Source organism: Crocodylus siamensis, chromosome 5, assembly GCF_052110815.1.
Source record: "Crocodylus siamensis isolate JL-2025a chromosome 5, ASM5211081v1, whole genome shotgun sequence".
Lineage (NCBI taxonomy): Eukaryota > Metazoa > Chordata > Crocodylia > Crocodylidae > Crocodylus > Crocodylus siamensis.
In genome coordinates, this window is record NC_143399.1 from 48,566,517 (window position 1) to 48,588,390 (window position 21,874).

General features: G+C 47.2%; 1 protein-coding gene across 6 annotated transcripts in view; it reads right to left on the reverse strand.

Moving 5' to 3' along the window:
- Nucleotides 1-21,874, reverse strand: part of ASTN1 (astrotactin 1) — a 278,304-nt gene that overhangs the window by 39,805 nt on the left and 216,625 nt on the right. The window lies entirely within an intron of this gene.

Here is a 21,874-nt window from a genome sequence, read left to right on the forward strand (position 1 = left end):
GTGAGATGCCTTTGTCTATCTGCCACTGCATCCCTTCAGTAGTTTCACCTTGGCTGAATATAAAGGCAAGCCTGAAGAAACACCCAGGAGAAAAGCACTGCGCTCACTGATGTCTGGTTGCACCAGAATTGTTTATAAGGACTGTCAGATTGAAAAAGGCCTTCTAGGCCACTGAGTCTAGTCCCCTGCATTTGCAGGCAACCATTATTTACCCCACGATCCTCGTTCACCACACCAAACACAAACACAACAACGCACAAAATACCAAGAACACCCAAGAGCATGCCATATGAAAAAGCAGGGAAGCCAAGGGCACTGCCAGGATAATGACAGAGAAGTACCAGTAGTTGGTTAATAAATAGTCAGAGGATTCTAGGAAGAAGCCCATGGACTACACTACAGAACAAGGCAAATTCCCCTCCACTGTCCTTACCCATCTGACCCCAGAGAAAAATTCATTCCTGACCCCAGATTTAGTTATCAGTATGACCAGCAGCAGAAAAAGCTAGCTGGGAACCTCTAGTATACTCCAATCAGACTTCCCCCCTCAACCATACTTGTGACCAATGTCTACCACTCCTAGGGAAGGCAGAAAAGAAAAGACACCACACAGAAGCCAATAAAGCATTCACAAAGGAAAAAAAGAATCCTTTGTGGCATGTGGAAGGTGTTCAGTAAAAACTCCAAAACCTATGATTATCAGGCATCTACCACGCTGCACCTCTAGACCCTGACAAGAGGATTAACAAACACACACACACACACACACACACACACACACACACACACACCCCACCCCAACTCTTTAACCAACAACTCCCTGCCTTATCATATTCCTGCCATAAACTGAGTGCAGCCTTAATGGCTGCATCCAGACAAGTGCAGATGTGCAGTACACAGCACCGCAGACCCATCTGTGGTGCCACACACTGCACATGCAGGCATTCCCCATACTGGGGTCAAGAAAACCAGCACAGGGTTTTCTTGACCCCAGGAGACCTCAGGGGGAAAAAAAAAAACCCACGCCAAAAAAAAGGAGGGTGGCATGGGGCAGCAGGATGCACCACCCAAAACCAGCGCCTGACTGGCCAGAGCCACACTCCAGATGCTGGCCAGGATCCCTGCTGCAGCAACGCCGTGGCTGCAGCTCTGCAAGGCCCCCAGGACCCCAGGTAAGGCTGCTGGGACCAGCACAGTTGCTGACCCCAGCCTTCCCTAACCCACCCCGGGGTAACCTACTGCGTGCCAGAGCATGCATGGCATGGGCATTCCCTGGGGACAAGTAGCAGTGGCACAAGGTGTGCCACTGTTGCTTGTCCCCAGGGAAATGCATGTTCCTACTCATCTGGACACAGCCAATGATTTCAAACTTAAAACAATGCAGGTTCTTTGCCCTTTCTGTTGTGTTGGAAAACCAATCTGAAACTTCTGCCCTCTACGAGAAATCTTCTAATTTACAGTCTACATTTATGGATATTCATATCAGCACCATCCACCTTGTAGACCTTGGGCCCTGTTCCTCCCTTCCTTAATGCTGGTGACAGTCAAAAGCAACTTTGCCAAAAGTCAGCAAAATTAACAGGCTGGAGTGAAATAAGAAGAGAATTGGGCATCCAGTCTTGTGTTTTGCTATTAAAAACAACATGCATTTCAGTGCATCATAAGTACTCCTGTAGATCTCACTATCTTTTTCATACTTAAGATTATTTACAATCACTTTTCATTTTCAAGTCCTTCCTTTTGTTTCATATGTCCAGGATTATCAGTCAGAAGAGAAATAACTCTTAATTCTCCTGATATTTACTGGAGAGATGAGCAGTTAACAGGGGAAGATGGCTGACATTCTTGCCTTGCCTTAGAAAATACACTAAGGCAGCACAAGCAATACCACTTAATTTCAGTGGTGCCATTCCTGGTTTCAGATCCAGGATTGTGGATCACGGCAGATCCAGGATTTCAGATCATGGCAGATGCAGGATTTCAGATCCAGGATTATGGATCATGGCATTCCAAACTCAAGCTGTGCTGATTTCAAATCATGCATCTGAATCCAAATGCTTTGCTAGGAACTAAATATCTTTGAAGATATTAAAGCTGTCCAAAAAAACTAATTTAGAAATTCTTTTGGGTGAGGTGCAAAACACATTTAGATTTTAGAAATTCTTTTACCCTGAACCACAAGGCAGACCTTTTGGCAGCAAAGGCTGCTGTTCATTTCTCTAGACAAGTGTTTCATAAATCTAGCAGAATCTTAACAATATTAAACAACTTGCAGCACTGTATTTTATCAGCTCCTCCAAACTGGAGTTTCTTTAGAAACAGGAAAGTACAGTATTGTTGGTTTAATGGAGATGAACCATTTCAAACAAATAGATGCAGGTGTACCCAGTATGCATATCAATTAATTGATTGCTAATTCCTTGCCTCTAAAAGTGCTGCCTGCCTTAAAGGATGTAGGAAGAAGAAACCTTTACCTGTACATTGGTGAAACTCCACTTGGGTCAATGGGACTGCCCAGGGTTAAAACCTTTGACTGAAGACAAGTAGTCACATTTACCTCCGTCTCTAATCACATGGATTTACAGAAATCCAGGTCAGCTGCTCCTCCTCTCAGGGGCCACCCAGAAGTCCATTCTGTTTGGCCACAGGTATCTGTTGGGATGTCTTCTCCTGGGGACCTCAACCAGGCATTTGTTATGCTGGTATAAATCAGAAATAGCATCACTGAAATCAAGTAGTATTGCTTGTGCTACTTTAGTGTATTTTCTAAGGGAAGGCAGGAGGTTTTTTTGCATCTTCCCCTGTTAACTGCTTCTCTTTCCAGTAAATATCAAGAGAACTAGAATTATTTCTCTCCTGACTGATGATCCTGGACATATGAAACAAAATGAAGAGCTTGAAAATGAAACACAGCCAATTCGAGGCCCTTTTTCCCAAACAGATGTAGAACTAGCAGATAGCACTTTACGTGAATTTCACCTTTCTTGCTTTAGCACACATGAACTCGTGGATGGCATCTCTGAGACCAAAACTTTCTACACTTTGTTCTCATTTGATGCATGAGTGATGCATGATTTGAAGCCACCGTAGAACACAAATATGTCTTTGTAAGTATATGGCTGCATTCTCCACTCGTGACAGACACAGACAAAGTTACCAGAATCCTGAGTATGATGGATACGTCTGGCAACAACAAACGTTTGGCGGGAGGGTTGTCCAGAAACTCCAGCACTACTTTTAGATGTGTTCCAAGTTCCAGCTACCTGCCAAGGGATTTAAGTTCATTGCAAAGATCCAAGACATTGGATCCAACACATCAATGAGCAGAGCATGCCTCTTTACACAGATGTCCATCTTCTAATACTTTCTTAAAACAAAGCGTTGCTGTAGTAGCTGCTAAAGGGCACCTCTGAGTTTTATTTTTTTAATATTTCCAAAACATTGAGTGATTCATGGTGCTCCTCAAGCTGTAAAAATCCCTCCCCAAATGACTGTCTTGCGATATCCAAAGCATAATATAAAAAAATTGATTTGATAGTTCTTTTCTGGATTAATGGTTCATATCTGGCCTTGTAATCATACCGTCTTTTTTGTTCATACGCTAAACCACATTTCTTTTGGGAAACCAGCGTTGATTTCCAACTCATTAGCCAGTTTCTTAGCATCTATCAGGATACCCAAGAATCCCTTATCAAAATGTAGTCTCTACAAAGAACTGAATGTTTTTGCTGATGCATAGTTTATTCTCTAGTCCCTTCAATGTCTTGAAGCAAGTTACTTGCAATGTTGAATTCATAAGGCATATCAAACCAAAATACCACATCGCATTAAGATGTTATAGTTGCAGATTTTGTGAGCCAACAAATTTGGCATCATTTCAAATGTTGGTTCCTGCAGTTCCCTCTATGTCTGAATCCTTGGCAACTGAACATAAAAAAAACCCAGCACTGCGTTTTGAAACAAGGTACCAAACTATGTGGAACACATCAATTTGGCTTTCCCATCTCATTTTGCTTACGAGTTTTGGAAACAGACTGCTCACATGTCAATGCCTGACATCCCAGTGCTGGGGGAAGATGAAACAAAAGTATGAGCATTGAACCATATTGCAAAATACCACCATTTCGGTAAATACAAGAGAAAAAAAAGATGCATTCCAGAGAACAAGAAACATTCTTTTGCTAAGGTCCTAAATTCTCCTCTGAATTACATAGTGTTTGCCTTTCTTATTTTGTAGAAAATCATGGAGTGAGGTTCTCATTTCTTCTAGCTGTTCAAGGAGAGCTTTTGTCATTCCAGTGCCAATAGATTCTGTCATATTCAAGACTAATAAAATATTCTTTAGTCACAACATGGCCTTCTCTCGCCTCAGTTTGCTGCTTCTTCAGAAATAAATGTAACAATCATGGTCATCTGCTCTCATCTCCTAATGTCTTTGATGCAGTCAAGGATTACAGAACACTTGGCAACTTTCAAGGCAGAAATTATGTCTTTCTTGGTCCTGTTCCCAAGAATATGAATAATTTTGTTATAACTATTTTTTCTCAGGTAATGATCATTAATTTTCCTTGAGGAATTTCATCGGAGAAGTTTTCTCATCACCAGGTCAGATTTTCCCAAGAAACTCCACAAATTTAAAACATTTCCCATTGTGGGATTAATTGAGTTTATCTGTTGGACCTCAGAGGGAAAAGTTTTCTATTCTGTGCAATCTGATCAAATCAAAAAGCCTGTCGAAAACAGCTTGCCAATGTGCTATACAAGAATTAGTTCGGTGCTGGTTTTATCAATCATATGATCTTATTCCGGCCTAGGTTCTAAGTGTATGGGGGCATCTACATGTTGCCCAACGGCAATGTAGTGACGTGCTACATCGCCAGATGGTGCACTGTGGTGACGCAGCAATCACATGCATCTACGAATGATCAGCAGCTACATCGCTGTAGCAGCTTACTCCCCTGTTTTAGCATACTGCTACGGCAATGTAGCAGCAAAATCTAACCATGTGCCATGCACACAGTGCAGTGCAGGCAATTACTGTGCCATGCTCTAGTACTTTCAAGAGGAAGTTCTAAAGCACAGTGCCATAGCAACATTACCATATGGTGACGTGTAGATGTGCCCTATGTGTAATAACTGTTCCTATGATGTGACAATTTCTCCTTTCATGGACATACGTTTTTCGAGCCTCTAACTCTATTCTAGGCAAAAGAAAATCTCTGGGTTTAAATGATTTGTGGCAGAAGCAATAAACAGAATCAACTGAAGTGGACTCAAAAAGACTATTTCATTTTACACATTCTTCATTCGGAAGCTGGCATAAAAAATGGAAAACTGAAAATTTTCTTCCATTACTCTACAAAGGAAAATCCTTCATTTGTTTGCACTGGCCCAGCATTCACAAGCAAAAGGTGATTATTTGATCATTGATTATTTGGCAGGATCTTTTAAAAGGTTCACTGGTCAGAGTTTCTGCTTCTGTAGAATCTTCTGTATTCCTTGAATAACTGTGCAATTACATCAAGTTATTTATTACTGAAGATGATATTACCTCCAGAGACTGAGCTGCCTGACTGATAACATTTTCTGCTTGATCTCTACTTTCTGCCCTATCAGAACTATCAGAAAAAACAAAACCTTTGATAAGGTTACTTGCAGAAGTAGGAAGTCTGACATTTTGGTTGGATGAAAGTGTGTTTAGAAGATTTGAGGCATCAGTTGGAATCAAAGCAACTGATTCCAGAAAATCTTACAAATTCTTGACTTTGTCTTGCATTAAATCCAACAATGTATATTCTTCTTTTGTGAGAGACAATGCCAGGAGGATGCTTCCATTTTTGTAAAAGATAATTACTAATACTCTCAATTTCAGTCACGATGATTTATACTGTCAACATTAGCAGCCTGGACATACAAACACAAGCCAGTTTATGCTTCTATACAAGAATGGAAGTTTATGCTTCCATACAAGCATCTTGTTTGAAACCACTATATTGCTGCCTCCAAGCACAGAGTGTAGGAGGGAAAAAAAATCTCACTGACAAGCTAGAGTTCAGATTACATCTTTCAGATTAATGTAGTTTAGAGTTTGTCGTGTCACTGTGTTATAGGACAGACACTTACGTGAACTACAGAAGTTAAAGGATACAGCCAAAGGCAGGGAAAAACAAAAAAGAAAGCTTTATCCATTTGCTTGTTAAAAGTTATTGGGGAGACTTTTAAACTCCACACATTAAAATGCATGAAGGCTGGCAAAACAGTTGGCCACCAAACTCCATCTATATTAGAAGTTCCCCCTTGACTATAATAGTGGGATGAAGTGATGGCAGCAATGCTGAGAAGTTTTACTAAATTAGTCCTTGTGGAGACACAGCTTGTCAGCCTGAGCTGGGAAGCCAAGGATAGCATGGGCCCCAGACTGATTGAGGTGGGCACCTGTAGAAGTCCAGCTGAGCAGAGGAGTTCTGCTTCAAGACTCCAGCCCAGGACAACAGGTTTGGGTTTTTTTGTTAAATTACTGCAATCAAACAACAGCTAGCTCCACAGTCCATCTGTTGCTATAGGTGTACAATCAAGTTACTCTTTGAGTCTCCTTGGGTCAAGTGTCTTCAGTACAAAGCAACCACTAACAAAAAAAAGGCATTTTCCTCTTGAAGCATGCCTTGTATTGGTACTCAAAAAGTCCATAGCTATGGACAACTGTTCTTCCCAACCAGCCATGTAAACACTTGCAGGCCTTGTCAGAGATCCTCACAAAACAGGGCTGGAAAGATGTTTGTTTTCTTTTAAATCCCAATTAAATGTAAACAATTTTGAATCTGAAATCCATAAATTTCCAGCAATTTTGTTCTTAGAGCACTTCTGATTGCATGCATTGTTTGAACCATCCTGCAGTCTCTTAAGTCAACAGAGGAAATGGATACCCATGTTGGACGTCCAAAGCAAGTGGTGAGCTGGGTCAACCACAAAGTTTGGGTTGGAGTCAGATCTTAGTCTTGCAAAGTGAACTGAGAGTGTTCTGATCTCAGGTTTGGGCTTGGCCTGTTGCAGACATAAAGGGCAAGGACCGAGTAGGGAATCTAGGTTTGAACTTCACTGCAGCTCAGGAATGTTGGGAACCACAGACTCCTTGCTATCCAAGCTGGCACAGGCTTATTAAATCAGCCGCTGCAGTACAGGATTGCTGCCTCGATTCTGTCCAGTCCTGAGTCTTGCCACCACTTCCCTTGGCAGTTTCTCTCACAGCTGAATGCACCTCACTGTCAGGATGGCTAGCCATGATATTAAGGATAAATTCTGGGGTTTGGTTTGGGCCAGTCATATTTTCACAGCAAAGAAAATCTTGGAGTTCAGAGAATGAGTGGGGAGGGCTGTTTGCCTTTGTAAGTGTCCAAAGGCTACCAGAGGGAACATGGCATTGCTAAGAAATGTGAACAGCTCAACCACAAGCTACAGAAGTGGAAGTACTGGGTGAAGTTTTACAGCCAGTGTTCTGGAAGAAGTCAGACTTGAAGACTACTAATGCTCCCTTCTGGCCTGAGTTCATTTTCATCACGTTAGAAGGGAAGAAGGGATGAGAGATCATTTCCTGCAACCCTCCCTCCACCTAGACTCTTGCTTTGTCTGCCAGCTGGTCACCTCCCACTCAGAATGGACATAGACAGGAGATGCGGCCGCCTTGAATTCCAGGGGAGAACTAGCCCCAGGCCTATGAATCCTCTATATGTGACCCCAAAACGTCACACTTCCCCAGGAGCTCCCCTGCAGGGACTCTAGCAGGAAGCCTACCAAAGAACCCATCAGGAGTTTGCCAGGCTTCTGTCTTGGGAATGAATCTTGCTCACACCATCATTATACACCTTGGTAGACTGTTTACCAGTAGTGTAACTTTTACAGGGGACCTCTGCCCACAGGAAGCAGGTAGGTGGGGGCATCTGGGAAGACTGTCTTGGGCTTGTTGCAGCATCAGCTGTGTTGACATGTCCCAGCACAGCTCATCTCCTGCACTGGGTGATACAGGTATCACTCACCCACTGTCCTGCAGGGTTGGGCTTCAGGGGCTCAAACCTGCGGGACAACTGCAAAAGAGGGAACACTGGCATTTCTCCATTTGCAGAGTTTCACTCTGAGCTGAGGCACGGCTGGGGAATCTCTTCCTCTCACCTGTAGGTAAGGATCCATTTGGGGAGGTGCACCGCAAACAGGGACACAGCAGCACAATACATACATCTGGGCCACCCCTGTTGGGGATTCCTGTGCTGCATCTCTGCAAACAGGAGAACACAGGCAGGTACTCCTGGGGCTTCAGGGGATAGGTCCCACACTCCACAGGAACTCCCATTCCCACGGCACACAGGATCAGGCCCCTGAAGCCCCAAAAGCACGCACCCAGGGCAGCTGGAGAGTGTGGGCAGCTCGGGCTGTGCACATTCTCTTGCTATAAAGTAAGCAGGCATCTACTTCAAAAAGTGGCACAAATTGATACCACCCATTTTTGCGGCCACAATTTGGGGCATTTGCGGCTCAACAAGGGACACAGCCCTCTGTTCCCTTGGCCTTTGTGCCACCATAATACTTTTTATGGCAACACAAAGGGAACATCTGTTTCCAGCCTTTCTGATCCACTGTACCTAATCTACCTGTCTAACAATCTAGCCCAGTGAAAATGCAACACAGCCGATCAGTTTGCACACCTGGATGTTGCGCGACTGGGGACATTGAAAACAACCTGATCCTCTGTGCTGAAATGCAAGTAAAGCCAGTTATTCTGATGTACTATGACACATTAGCTACAAGACAACCTATAAAAAGTGGAAGGCCTATCTCTCCACATCCCCATTTATCCTCAGTTCAGCATTTGTCTCACCCTCTTTCACCTCTCCTTTTCCAGGGTGTCACAGGCCCAGACTTGCTGCTCACCCCTGTATAGTCCCTACTGCACACTCTTGGCTTTCTTTGCAGATGTATCACCATACTCAAAGGGCTGCACTTGTGAGTGACCTAGAGTAGGTCCTCCTGGACACATCGCGTATCCAGGAAGTGTGGTATCCCACAAGGCTCCGTTGGTGGTCACCAGGAACTTTCAGGTGGCAGAACAAGAGGGAAGCCACAACAGCCTTGCAAGGGCTGTAGTAAAACTGTTACCTCTTACTGCAAACCGCTGTATGTATAAGTACCTATAAATAAAAAAGAATTGTTGCACACCACAAACCTCAAGATACTACAGCACTGATCACCTGTGAGGAGGTTGCAATTCCTCCCTCAGGCTGGCCAACGAGACCTACCACTGCTAAAAACAAACCAGCTGGTGCCCAGGCTCATGCTGCCTCCCGATCTGCTGCTTTATCCTCTGCCACCCCCATGGCTGCCTCTCTGACATGGCAACCCCTCTCCATGAGTCATTCTGCCTCTGGGCCTGTAGATTAATCCCATCCCACCTGCTCATGCTTCTAAAAACCTCTGCTGGTTCTTTTCTCAAGGTTTCTGCATTCCAGACAGTGGGAACTCCCTCTCTCCAGAGCAATTGAAGACAGATCCATTCCTTTTTTCATTGAAGGGGTAGGCAGGGAGAAATGACCAGACTAGCCACTGGTTTGCTATAAAAATAGTCACCTTGCTAATTGTGGACTCACCAAATGGAAGTTTGCAGAATTTGGAGTCCACCTATATCTTCTGGCTCCATCTAGAGGTACACCGAGCACTGTTCAGCCACCTAGCAGGGAGGCCTGAAAAGTAAACAGCTAGGAACTGAAGGCAGGTACAGTTGGCCTGGGAATGAGGCACACATCAACAGCAGCAATTAGCCACTGGGACAGTTGCCCAAGGGGTAGGGTGGACTGTTCATAATGAAGCATTTGCAGCAAGACACGATACCTTTTTAAGAGAGATGTTCTGGCACAATGACAAGTTCCTGGGCATAAAATGGGAGCTCTGAAGTCCCTGGCAAATCACAGAAAATGAGGGTTGGAAGGGACCTCAGGAGGTTATCTAGGCCAATCCCCAGCTCAACTAGATCATCCCAGTCAAAGCTTTGTCTACCTGGGACTTAAAAACATATAAGGATGGAGATTCCAAAACGTCTCTGGGTAACCTGTTCCAGCGTTTTCCTACCCTCCTTGTGAGAAATATTTTCCTAATTTTGAACCTAAACTTCCCTTGCTGCAGCTTGAGCCCTTTGCTCCTTGTTCTGTTATCTGTCACCACTAAGAACAGTCTAGCTCCATCCTCTTTGGAACCACCCTTCAGGTAGTTGAAGGCTGCTATTAAATCCTCTTTCCATCTTCTCTTCTCCAGACTAAATAAGCCCAATTCCATCAGCCTCTCCTCATAAATCATGTTCCCCAGCCCCCTAACCATTTTCATTGCCCTCCACTGAACTCTCTTCAGTTTGTCCACATCCTTTCTGTAGTGGGGGGGCCCAAAACTGGACACAGTACTCCAGATGTGGCCTCATCAGTGCTGAAGAGAGGGGAAGAATCACTTTCCTCCATCTGCTGACAACACTCCTACCAATGCAGCCCAGTATGTAGTTAGCTTCCTTTGCAACAAGGTCACAATGTTGGCTTATATTCAGCTTATTGTCTACTATAATCCCCAGGTCCTTTTCTGCAGAGCTGCTGTTTAGCCAGTCAGTCCCCAGCCTGTACCCATTGAACATACAAGATAGCCCATCACCTCTGAGCCAGACAGCTTTAAGACTCAAAGCTGCCTCTTCTTGCAATAATCCCTTGCTCATATAGGCACATAAGCTTGAAAGAAGCCTCCCAGACCACTGAGGCCAGTACCTGGTGCTTGCAGGCAACCACTTATCCAAGGAGTCCTTGCTCACTAGCACTTCTTCTGGCATGGTTTCCATGTGCATGTCCTGTGCATAGTTACCACTGTATCCACTCAGCATGGTCAAATTCTGTGGCACTATCACTCTCCCTTGGCTACAACTTGCTTGGCATCACTTCTCGTCTCTTAGGATGTCATGCCAGGCTGGACCAAACTTTGGCTAGTCACCCCTTCCAGACTCAGGTTCAGAACAGAAAAGCTCTCATGATGCCAGCAGTTTTGCCTCAAGAATGAGGAGGTTTCTGTGCTGCTTCTCCCAAGAGATGCAACACAGAAAGGTGGCATTTCTTGGACTTACGTTATTATTGCAATGAGGCGGTTTTCACTCAATTGCTCATGGCCCATTTACAGAGGTTGGGGATCTCAAGGACTACAGGTGAGCTAGGAGGCAGGAGAAAAATGATGGGTTGAGAAGATGGGGAAGAGTCTGTAGTATGGACCTGATGGAGCCTGCCTAGCTCTGGGAAACTTCTTTTCAAGTGAATGAAGCACAGACTTGCCACATGAAATCCCAAGCAGAGAATATGGTACCCAAACAACCCAGGCATTGTAGTTCAGGCACCCATCAGGGAGCCATGAACATGAGTCTGGCCCTGCAATCATTTTCCAGGGTTCCCTCCAGCCACTCATCCCCAGTGCTCCCCACTGGTAGGAGGAGAGAGGGCATAGCTCTAGTGAGAAGCCTCACTTGCACCTTTGATTCCCTACTAATCCTGAAAGATGCACCTAGTACTCCTGAGCAGAACTAACCTGTCCCCAACCCACCTGGGTCCGATGTTTCACAAGCATGCCAGCTGCCATTTTGTAGAGATCCGCCTTTTCCCTGCATGCTACTGCAGTTTGATTTTGTGGCACAAGGGCCTTTCTAATAAAGCCATTTCCCCCTCCTAGATTGCTCCTCACTTAGTTCCCTTAGAGACAGGAGGCATGGGGTTGTTTCCACTTTACAACAGGCAAAGCATGGTGTGAAAAGAAGAGCTGGCCTGTGGGTTGCAGGTCCTTTGAAGAGGAGGTAGGTTTTGGGTTAAGCAAAGCTTGGGATTGTTTCAGGTTATGGATTTCTATGGGCATGAGGGATGCTCACAGTCTCCCCTGGAGCTCGACAGCTAGATAGGAGCATGGCACAGAACTGAAGACCATTCCCTTTTCGGCCACATTCTTTAAAGAGCATCTGTCACTTTGGGTGCTTCCATTTCTGAGTCCCAATTTAAGGCGCCCTCTGAAAATCAGACCCCTTTGAGGCGCTTCAAGATGAACAACCAAATCCTGAAGACCATGGGAAAATGTAGGCCATTCTTACTTGTTAGCAGGCAGTTCTGGGGTCTCTCTAATCTCTAGTAATTGGGATCCTGTGTACACAACAGCCTGAGAGAAATAAGCCAGCTGGTCCTAGTGCTGACATTCTTGGCTTGTACTGGATTAGCACTGAAAGTGTGCCAGGCCCTTTGCTAGCCCCAGGCCTTATGTCACTGGTGCACTGGGCTGCTGCAAATATGTTGGAATAAATTGTCAAGAAAAACTGTGAGGTACCAGCCCAGCTGCAAGGAACCGCGGCTGCTGTCAGACTTCCCATCTCTTCAGTAAGTGAAGAGTGATGTTCTCCACAGCATGGGAAGGAAGTCAGGGCTGGTCAGGGGGGAAGATACACCCCCTTGCAGGCCAAAGCTAGGAACAACCAAATTATCATTAAGCTATTGCAGAGTATCTTCCTTTCTGTTTTTACCCCTTAAACCACTTCTCCCTGTCCTTACACCCAGTTGTCACCATTTGTAATTCTCCTTTAGCAAACCCTTCCATCTCATTCTCTTCACCGTCATCTCTCTATGTGAACTTCCCCATGTGGTCTTCTGAGGAGGGAGAGCAAGGTCACATTCAGCTCCAGTGACACAGTGGGCTGAACTGATCTTCAGTGTAAATGGATTTACAGTTCTGGCCCCATGGCAATATGGGCATTTGCAAGACCATGAGTCAAATGTTTTGCATTTTACCATAAACGTAAACTGTGACCCCTGTGGGGCAGGAACTGGCTGTTATAGCATGTTTGTGCAGCACCTTATACAATGGCACCTGAGTCCTTGACTGGGCTCCTTGGGCACTACTACAATATAGAGGACACAAAACTATATTTAGTGGCTACTAAGCCTGTAGCAGGAGGCAACCTCACCCATTCAGAAATATCAAAAACAGATGAATAAGTTAAAAGGAAAAAATTGAGCGGTTATTTCCTTCCTATTGCTTACAGTGCTAGTCAATAATGCACTCCAATTTCCAGAAGGCTTTTGCTCCTATCTCCAACAGATGCCAAAAGCACCATACCTCTCCCCTGCCTTAATCCAACTTGTGCTTTTATGCCAAATCTTAACAGAGTCCCTCATGTGCTACAGCAACCTTAACACAGCAGTCCATCTTGGTGGTCAGACACTCCATGCCCTCAGGAAGTTTTTTTTTTTTTTGCCTTAACACTTGCTGAGGTCACTTGAGCCCTTGTGTTCAAGGGCAGCTTTGATGAAGCTGCTGTACTATGTATGCATTAGAAGGGGAAGTGAAAGCTAGCCCTGCACCATAATAGATTAGCATTAGACGGACAGAACAGAGCTCTGAACACAGATCATGAGAGAGTTTCAGAGAGGAGAAATGTCACCTCAAATTCAATGCAGTCCACACTCCTGTGTAGTGAACCCCACTGACATAAATAAAAGGAGAGAGGGTACGTCTACATGCTCATTCATGCACCATAATTACGGGGCATTAAGTTTGGTACCCATAATAACAGGTACTAAATGCACTGTAATCGGCACTACTGCATAGTAGCACAGATGAACTTTTTTTTAGTGATGTTAATGCGCGTTAAACTAAACCTACTATGCATTAGTGCATTGGCACAGGTTTTGCCTACCATGCTAATGCACAGTAGAATTAGTCTTCTACACATTAAGCATCTTGTGTAGACATGCCCAGTGCAAAGTAACTAAGGCCCAGCTATGTTAGGTTATGCATTAAATAAGGGAAGGTTCATCAAATGGGAGGGAGCATTTCCTGCAAGAAAAAAGCAGTAATTGTCAGGGAATAGCCACTTTCCATAATTAAAGATTCTCTGTGCAGCACTACAGGCCCAAAGCAATGCACTCCTGCCTGAGACAGAGCACTGCAGTCCCCAAGATGACTGGAACGCAGAGTCCAATAGGCTGGCAGTAAAGAACAAATTAGATCTTAAAAGCTCTGTCAGCACTAGGAAGTTAGAAGTATCAGCTGCAGTAGGCTGGAAACTAATGGGGCCATTCTCCAGTCAACACACATGTTAAGTGTTTGCAAATGCTTCCAAACCACCACTTAGGCACAGGTCATTTGTGCACTCACTGAAGCATGTACTCCTGTTCACATCACTTTTATACTACGAATTAATAAGCGTGGTAGAAAACTGTCCTGGTTTGCACAGAATTCTATATCGGGTGATGTTAAATCTTCAGGAAGTCCAGACAGAGCAAAATACGTCAGAGCACGTGCAAGTGCTTTCTTTGTTGACAAAGGGTAAATTTCAGGACATGTGTAAGCTAACAGGAATGAGCTGTACTTGTAAGAGCTTTGCAGAATTGGGGCCCTGGGCTGCATGCTCTTAGGACATCCATCCTTGCTGCCCTTTCCCCTCCCAATGAGAGGGATTCACCAGCAGTCAGTGTAGCTCCCCACTATTCTCATTCCCCACTTTACTCTCACCCCTGCCTGGCAAATGCAGGGAACACCCACATAGCTGTATTCCACTGCACGCACAGGGAGAGGGTAGAGCTTCCCTTTTGCAGGCACGCCAGATCCAGCTGTTGCTGACCTCCAACCAGTGACCATGGGAAGGGGTGGGGGGACAAAATTGGTCCTTCTAAGGAAATCAGCCCATCCCCCAGTGAAAGAGCAACCCCACTTAGTGCTCCAGGTAAACAAATCATAAATCCCTCCAAAGGGTCAAGCAAGGTCATTAGCATTGCACAGGAAGAGAACACACATGCTGCTGCTTGCCTTTTGATTTAGAGCAGTCTGTACATGAATGGTGGCTAGCTTGTTAATTGGTGGCAGAGTGACTCTTAATTAGTGACTGGAGACTTGCATCTGCTCAGAGGAGTGGTGGCTGCCTGGCTAATGTGAACTGCACTGCAGGCTCAGTGTGAGATCTTGGCAGGCCGGGGTCCTGAGTGTTCCCTAAAGGCTGCCACTCATATCCTGTATTTAAAGATCAGGCTTCCATTAGCAGGGTTATTACAGCTTCCCACAGTATTTAGCCTAAGCTTCCTTGACAGTCTTGCTCCCTTCTTATTCGGGGTGGTTTCTCTCATTAGTTCCAGCAGTATGTCCCAAAAGGCTTTGCTCTAGCAGGGACAGTGTGAGCCTTATATCCTTTTGTGGATCTGGTCTACACCCCAAGGCTTTGCTGGAATAGCTGTCAGCTGGTAGTGTACAGAGCTCATAGCCTCACCCAGCTCACTATGCCAGGAAAATCTCCACTTGTGTAATCAGCTCTGGCAGTGGAAGAGAGCTTCTGCCAGCTTCCTTACGCCAGCTTGGGAAGACGATCATATGCCATCATGTGCTACATCTGCACTAATAGGGTCTTCCAACATAGTGAGGCCACAGACAGCCCTGGAACACAGATAAGCTGATAGTATGAGTAGTGTTTCCTTCCTGCCTGCAGCTCCCATGCATAATTTCATGACCCCTCTCTTCCCCCTGATTATTTCCCAATGCACTTGTTGGCAACTACAGCAACTGCCTGCATGGAAAATTAGGAGGAAAGCATTCAATGTGTTTGAGAAACAGAGAAGAACAAGGAAAGCAGGCCCAGCACCAGAGCTGCTAGGGACATATGCTAAAGTGGGGCTGTCCAACTGCTGGCTTGCAAGACAAAGAGTTAGCATGTGGCCCTTGAGGGGCTGGCATTCAGCTCAGGGGCTCCTGCCTGGCTGCTTCTCCCCACAATTCCCATCCTGTGGAGGTGGCCAGGGCCTCTGGGCTCCCAATCTTCCTCTTCAAGCTTCTACTTCTTTCCCCTGTGCCTGGGGGGCAGGGCAGCAAAGTGGGAGGGAGCCAGGATGCTCCTGCTGCAGTGAATGTGTGACAGCAAAAGAGGGGCTGCCTGTGCAGTGCACCCGTTTTGCAGGAGGGAGTTTCATGCATGGGGGAGGGGTGCTGGGCCAACTGGAGGGGTGCTGGAGGGGTGCATGGGGGAGGGGTGCTGGGCATTTACTGCACAGTGAATGAAATTACTGCATAATACAGGTGCACATCTACATAAGCACAGCCTACTACTGCACAATAAATATGGTGACTTACACCAACTTGAGCATAAATTCGGTATTGGTATCATGCAGGTATCAAATTTATGACTGATTATTAGGGGTGCACCGATAGAGATTTTGGGGGCAGATACCAATAGCCAATTTTTAAAGAAGGCATATTGGCCGATACTGATCCAATTTACAATACAGATGCATGCAACTGGTAAATCTGTGGTGGAAGGGGAGGTGGGAGGGAAGGGGCATAGGGGGACAGATCAACACCCCCCATGGTGGGGGAAGGAGTGGAGTTGGGGTAGGCACTGCCCAGCCAGGGTAGGCCAGGGCAGGGCGGGACATGGGACAGTCGCGGCTTGTCCAGGGGTGTGTGTGTGTGTGGGGGGGGCGGAATCGTGTGCCCCTGGATCTCTGCAGGGTGGGCTGCAGCTGCGGGCCAGGCTCTTCCCGGCATGGTGGGGCTGGGCCAGGCTGCACTCAGGGTGGGCAGCAGCAATGCTGGGAGGGGGGCTATGGTGAAATTTGTGGTAGCTACCCTCCCCCTCATAGTCCCCTTCCCAGCACCACCACTGGGTGCCCCGAGCACAGTGCGGCCCAGCCCCCACCCCCAGGAAGAGACTGGTGCAGCCCCCAGCTCCAGACCACATCTGCAGTGCACTCCAACCCGCCCCGCACAGATCTGGGGGTGTGGCAGCTGAAAATTATGTCCGTGTGATAAAGGTGCTTGCTAAAGGCTCTATGAAGATTAGACCAAGTGTTTTTCTGTCATTTGTTCAGATATTAAGCTATATGTTGTTGCTAAGAGCCTACTTAAAGTCTAGGATGCATTAAGGCCTTGTATAAGATCAGGCCTAGTAAATTTAGCAAAGCCTTATAGAAGTAATAGCAGGCACCGTGGCGTAGTTCAAATTAACCTTATCAGAAGAATGCAAGGCTTGTACTGCTATTGTTCAGCTGAAGGACAGTTGAAGTAAAAATAATCTGAATGGCTGTAAGTTATCAAAATAGCTCAGAAGTTATAAATTGGCTGGCACATCCGTAAATCATTTAGAAGGAAGATACAGCTCTGTGAAAGGAACTACAGATTAGCTGCTGGCCTGGATTCAGAAGGCCCATGGATCTCGAGGAGCCCAAGGACTGAATACCAGGGCCCTTTCCAGTACCCCTTGGACAGCTCTGATTGAGGATGCCTGATTCGCTGAGCTTTGTGGAAAGAGAAACTTGTTGTATATCAGCCATCAGAGGGGATTGCCAATAAGTTACCAGCATGAATTATTATTGTCTGTCATTGTCTGTCTTATTATACTACGCATAGTCGTGTTTTTGTTAAGTCAGTAAACCTTTCTTACCTTTATAACCCCGACCATATTCTCAATCCCAAACCCTATCCAGGTGGCTAGGACAGGGGGCACACACCCCTCCCTGTGCCTTCCCAGGGTGCACGCAGTGGCAGGACCTGCTCCCCCTTCCTGCACCCTCCAGATGAGCCATGGCTCCATCCCGCGCCCCACTCCACCCGATCTGGGCAGCACCTGCCCCTGCTTCACTCCCTCCCTCATTGCAAGGGGGTGTTGATCTGGCCCCCCACATTCTTTCCCTCCCCCCTCCCCATCCGCCACAACAGATTTACCAGCTCCACGCTGCTCTCCACGCTGCTGGGCTGTGCTCCTCGTTGCCTGTGTGCTGCACTGCAGATGCACACACAAATGGACATTTTTTGGCCAAATTATCGGCCACATCAGGCCAATTTCTGATATAGTCAATTTTCTTTATATTGGTGCTAATCCGATAGTGGACCGATGTATTGGTGCACCTCTACCGATTAGTAACCACACTGTAATGCATGTGTAGACACCTTACTGTGCAGTAACACTGTGTGTGTGTGTACTGACTTGGGACTAACTTTAATCTCAAGTCAATCCACACAAAGCATTAATGCACTTTAATGACTGCACATGTAGACACTGGCCTATTCCCATTTACTGCGCAGTAATTTACTGTGCAGTAAATTTAAGCCAGTATAAATGCACATTTAGACACACCCACTGTGTAGCAGGTGATGCCTGGTGGGGGGAGACCCACTGAGTGGCCCACGTGGCATGGTCTGGCCCCTGGGTCTGTGCTCCATGAAGCATGGCCCCTAGCAGCCCAGACATAGGATAGCCCTGTTCTTGAGCATGCCCTGCCTACCCCATTTTGCTTGCAAAACACCAAAGCCAGAAATGTGTCAGTCAAGCTGGTGCGGAAACAGCTCTCACCATACCTTCTAACACACTCAGGGCAAGGGATTTGGAGTAGCAAAGGGTGTGAGGGGAGAGAACCACCATAACTGCTTCACCACCTCATTTCTGGATCAGCACAAGCAAGCAGGAGCAGATGGGCAGGCATGCTTGAAGGGGGCACTTTGCTGACATGCCCAGGATGCAGTCTAGACATACCGCGTGCTCGTTATAGGCGATTCCATCCTGAGAGGTATGGAAGGGCCCATTTGTCGCCAGGACCCTTCAGCACGAGAGGTCTACTGCCTGCCTGGAGCTAAGATTCAGGATGTGACAGAGGTAATCCAGGCCAGGATCAAGCCCACCGATTACTACCCCATGGTCCTTGTCCATGTGGGTACTAATGATGCGGCCAGGAGAACCCCCGATCACCTGATGGCGGACTACCAGGCTCTCGGCAGCGTGCTGAGGGAATTTGGTGCACAGGTGGTATTCTCTTCCATCCTACCAGTGAACGGACGTGGAAGACGGCATGAGAACTGCATCCGAGAGACCAACTGGCGGCTTCGGCAGTGGTGTCTCGAGGCAGGCTTCGGCTTCCTGGACAATGACCCACACATTACAACGAGGGACATGCTCAGCTGGGATGGGCTTCACCTGTCCCCCAAAGGTAAGCGTGTGTTTTCTTCCAGGTTGGCGGATCTCCTCCGGCGGGCTTTAAACTAGGCTCGTCGGGGGGAGGGGAAGATGAGGGTGGGGGAGGCTGTGGACCACCAAACCAGGTGGCACCCACAAGGACAGCCCAGCCTGAAGAAAGAGAGCTTTGGGAACGTGAAAGGCAGGGGGTGGACAGCAATACGGCACAGGTAAGGAACGGGAAGGTTAGAGACAAAAAGCCCTTTAGGACTTGGAGCGAGGGGGTAGCAAAAGCACCAGTCACAGGGCTCAAGTGCCTATATACTAATGCTAGGAGCATGGGGAACAAGCAGGATGAACTAGCGCTCCTGGTTGCACTAAACGACTACGACTTAGTGGGGCTGACGGAAACCTGGTGGGATCCATCCCACGACTGGGCGGTACATATTGAGGGCTATAGATTGTACAGAAAGGACAGAGTGGGGAAAAGGGGGGGAGGGGTTGCGCTCTATGTTAAGGAGCAATATACATCAACCCTCATCAAGACAGAATCAAAGGATGAGGAAGTAGAAGGACTGTGGGTTAGGCTACATGGGGGGCAAGGATAAAAGGATTTGGTGGTAGGGGTCTGCTACAGACCCCCACATCAAGGGGAAGAAATAGATTTGGGGCTCCTGAGGCAACTCTCAGAGACCATAAAAGCTAAAGAGGCGGTGGTCATGGGGGACCTAAACTACCCGGACATCTGCTGGGAGACACAGACAGCAAAGTCCTACCGCTCACGCAGGTTTCTAACCTGTGTACAGGACCTCCACCTGACGCAGGAGGTACATGGTCCCACTAGGGGGAATGCCTTACTGGATCTGGTATTGGCAACGGGGGATGACATAGTGGGGGACCTACAGATTGGTAGCCATCTGGGGGACAGTGATCACCTAAAAGTACAATTCAACATAAGGCGTCGAGTGGGTAAGGTAACCAGTAGGGTGAACGTGCTGGACTTTAGGAAAGCTGATTTCAGCAAACTCAGGCGATTAGTGAAGGATGCACTGCAGAGTAGTAGTTTTGAAACGATGGGAGCCCAAGAAGGGTGGCTGTGCCTTAAGGAAGCTATCCTTCTCGCACAAAGCGAGACGATCCCCGTGCGAGGTAAAAGAGGGAAAGGGGCCAGGAGGCTTCCCTGGCTGACCAGAGAAATCCTGGGCAGACTAAGGGCCAAAAGGGGAGCACATAAAAAGTGGAAACAGGGAGAGATCACCAAAGAGGAATATACCTCTTCTGCTCGTGCTTGTAGGGAGGCAGTTAGACAGGCCAAAGCTACCATGGAGCTGAGGATGGCAACCCAAGTAAAAGACAATAAGAAATTGTTTTTTAGATATATAGGGAGTAAAAAGAAGACCCAGGGAGGAATAGGACCCCTGCTAAATGGGCAGAAACAATTGGTGACGGACAGAGGGGACAAGGCTGAACTCCTCAACGAGTTCTTCGCCTCAGTGTTCCTAAGTGAGAGGCATGACAAGTCTCTCACTGGGAGTGTAGGGAGGCAGCAGCAAGGCACCAGACTTCCATCCGTGGACCCTGAGGTGGTGCAGGGTCACTTGGAGGAACTGGATGCCTTTAAGTCGGCAGGCCCGGATGAGCTCCATCCGAGGGTACTGAAGGCACTGGCTGACATCATTGCAGAGCCACTGGCGGGAATATTTGAACGCTCGTGGCGCACGGGTCAAGTCCCGGAGGACTGGAAAAGGGCCAATGTGGTTCCCATTTTCAAGAAGGGGAGGAAGGAGGACCCGGGTAACTATAGGCCAGTCAGTCTCACCTCCATCCTTGGCAAAATCTTTGAGAAAATTATCAAGGCTCACATTTGTGAGAGCCCGGCAGGACAAATTATGCTGAGGGGAAACCAGCACGGGTTCGTGGCAGGTAGATCGTGCCTGACCAATCTAGTCTCTTTTTATGACCAGGTCACAAAACGCCTCGACGCAGGAGGAGGGGTGGATGTCGTATACTTGGACTTCAGGAAGGCCTTTGACACGGTATCCCACCCCATACTGGTGAACAAGTTAAGGGGCTGTGACTTGGATGACTGCACAGTCCGGTGGGTGGAGAATTGGCTGGAGGGTCGCACCCAGAGAGTTGTGGTGGATGGGTCGGTTTCGACCTGGAAGAGTGTGGGCAGTGGGGTCCCGCAGGGCTCGGTGCTTGGACCGATACTCTTTAATGTCTTCATCAGCGACTTGGACGAGGGGGTGAAATGTACTCTGTCCAAGTTTGCAGATGACACTAAGCTATGGGGCGAAGTGGACACGCCGGAGGGCAGGGAGCAGCTGCAAGCAGACCTGGACAGGTTAGACAAGTGGGCAGAAAACAACAGAATGCAGTTCAACAAGGAGAAATGCAAAGTGCTGCATCTAGGGAGGAAAAATGTCCAGCACACCTACAGCCTAGGAAATGACCTGCTGGGTGGCACGGAAGTGGAAAGGGATCTTGGAGTCCTAGTAGACTCCAAGATGAACATGAGTCGGCAGTGTGACGAAACCATCAGAAAAGCCAATGGCACTTTATCGTGCATCAGCAGATGTATGACAAATAGGTCCAAGGAGGTGATACTTCCCCTCTATCGGGCGCTGGTCAGACCGCAGCTGGAGTACTGCGTGCAATTCTGGGCGCCGCACTTCAAGAAAGATGCGGATAACCTGGAGAGGGTCCAGAGAAGGGCCACTCGTATGGTTAAGGGCCTGCAGGCCAAGCCCTATGAGGAGAGATTAGAGAAACTGGACCTTTTCAGCCTCCGCAAGAGAAGGTTGAGAGGCGACCTGGTGGCTGCCTATAAGTTCGTCAGGGGGGCACAGAAGGGAATTGGTGAGTATTTATTCACCAAGGCGCCCCCGGGGGTTACAAGAAATA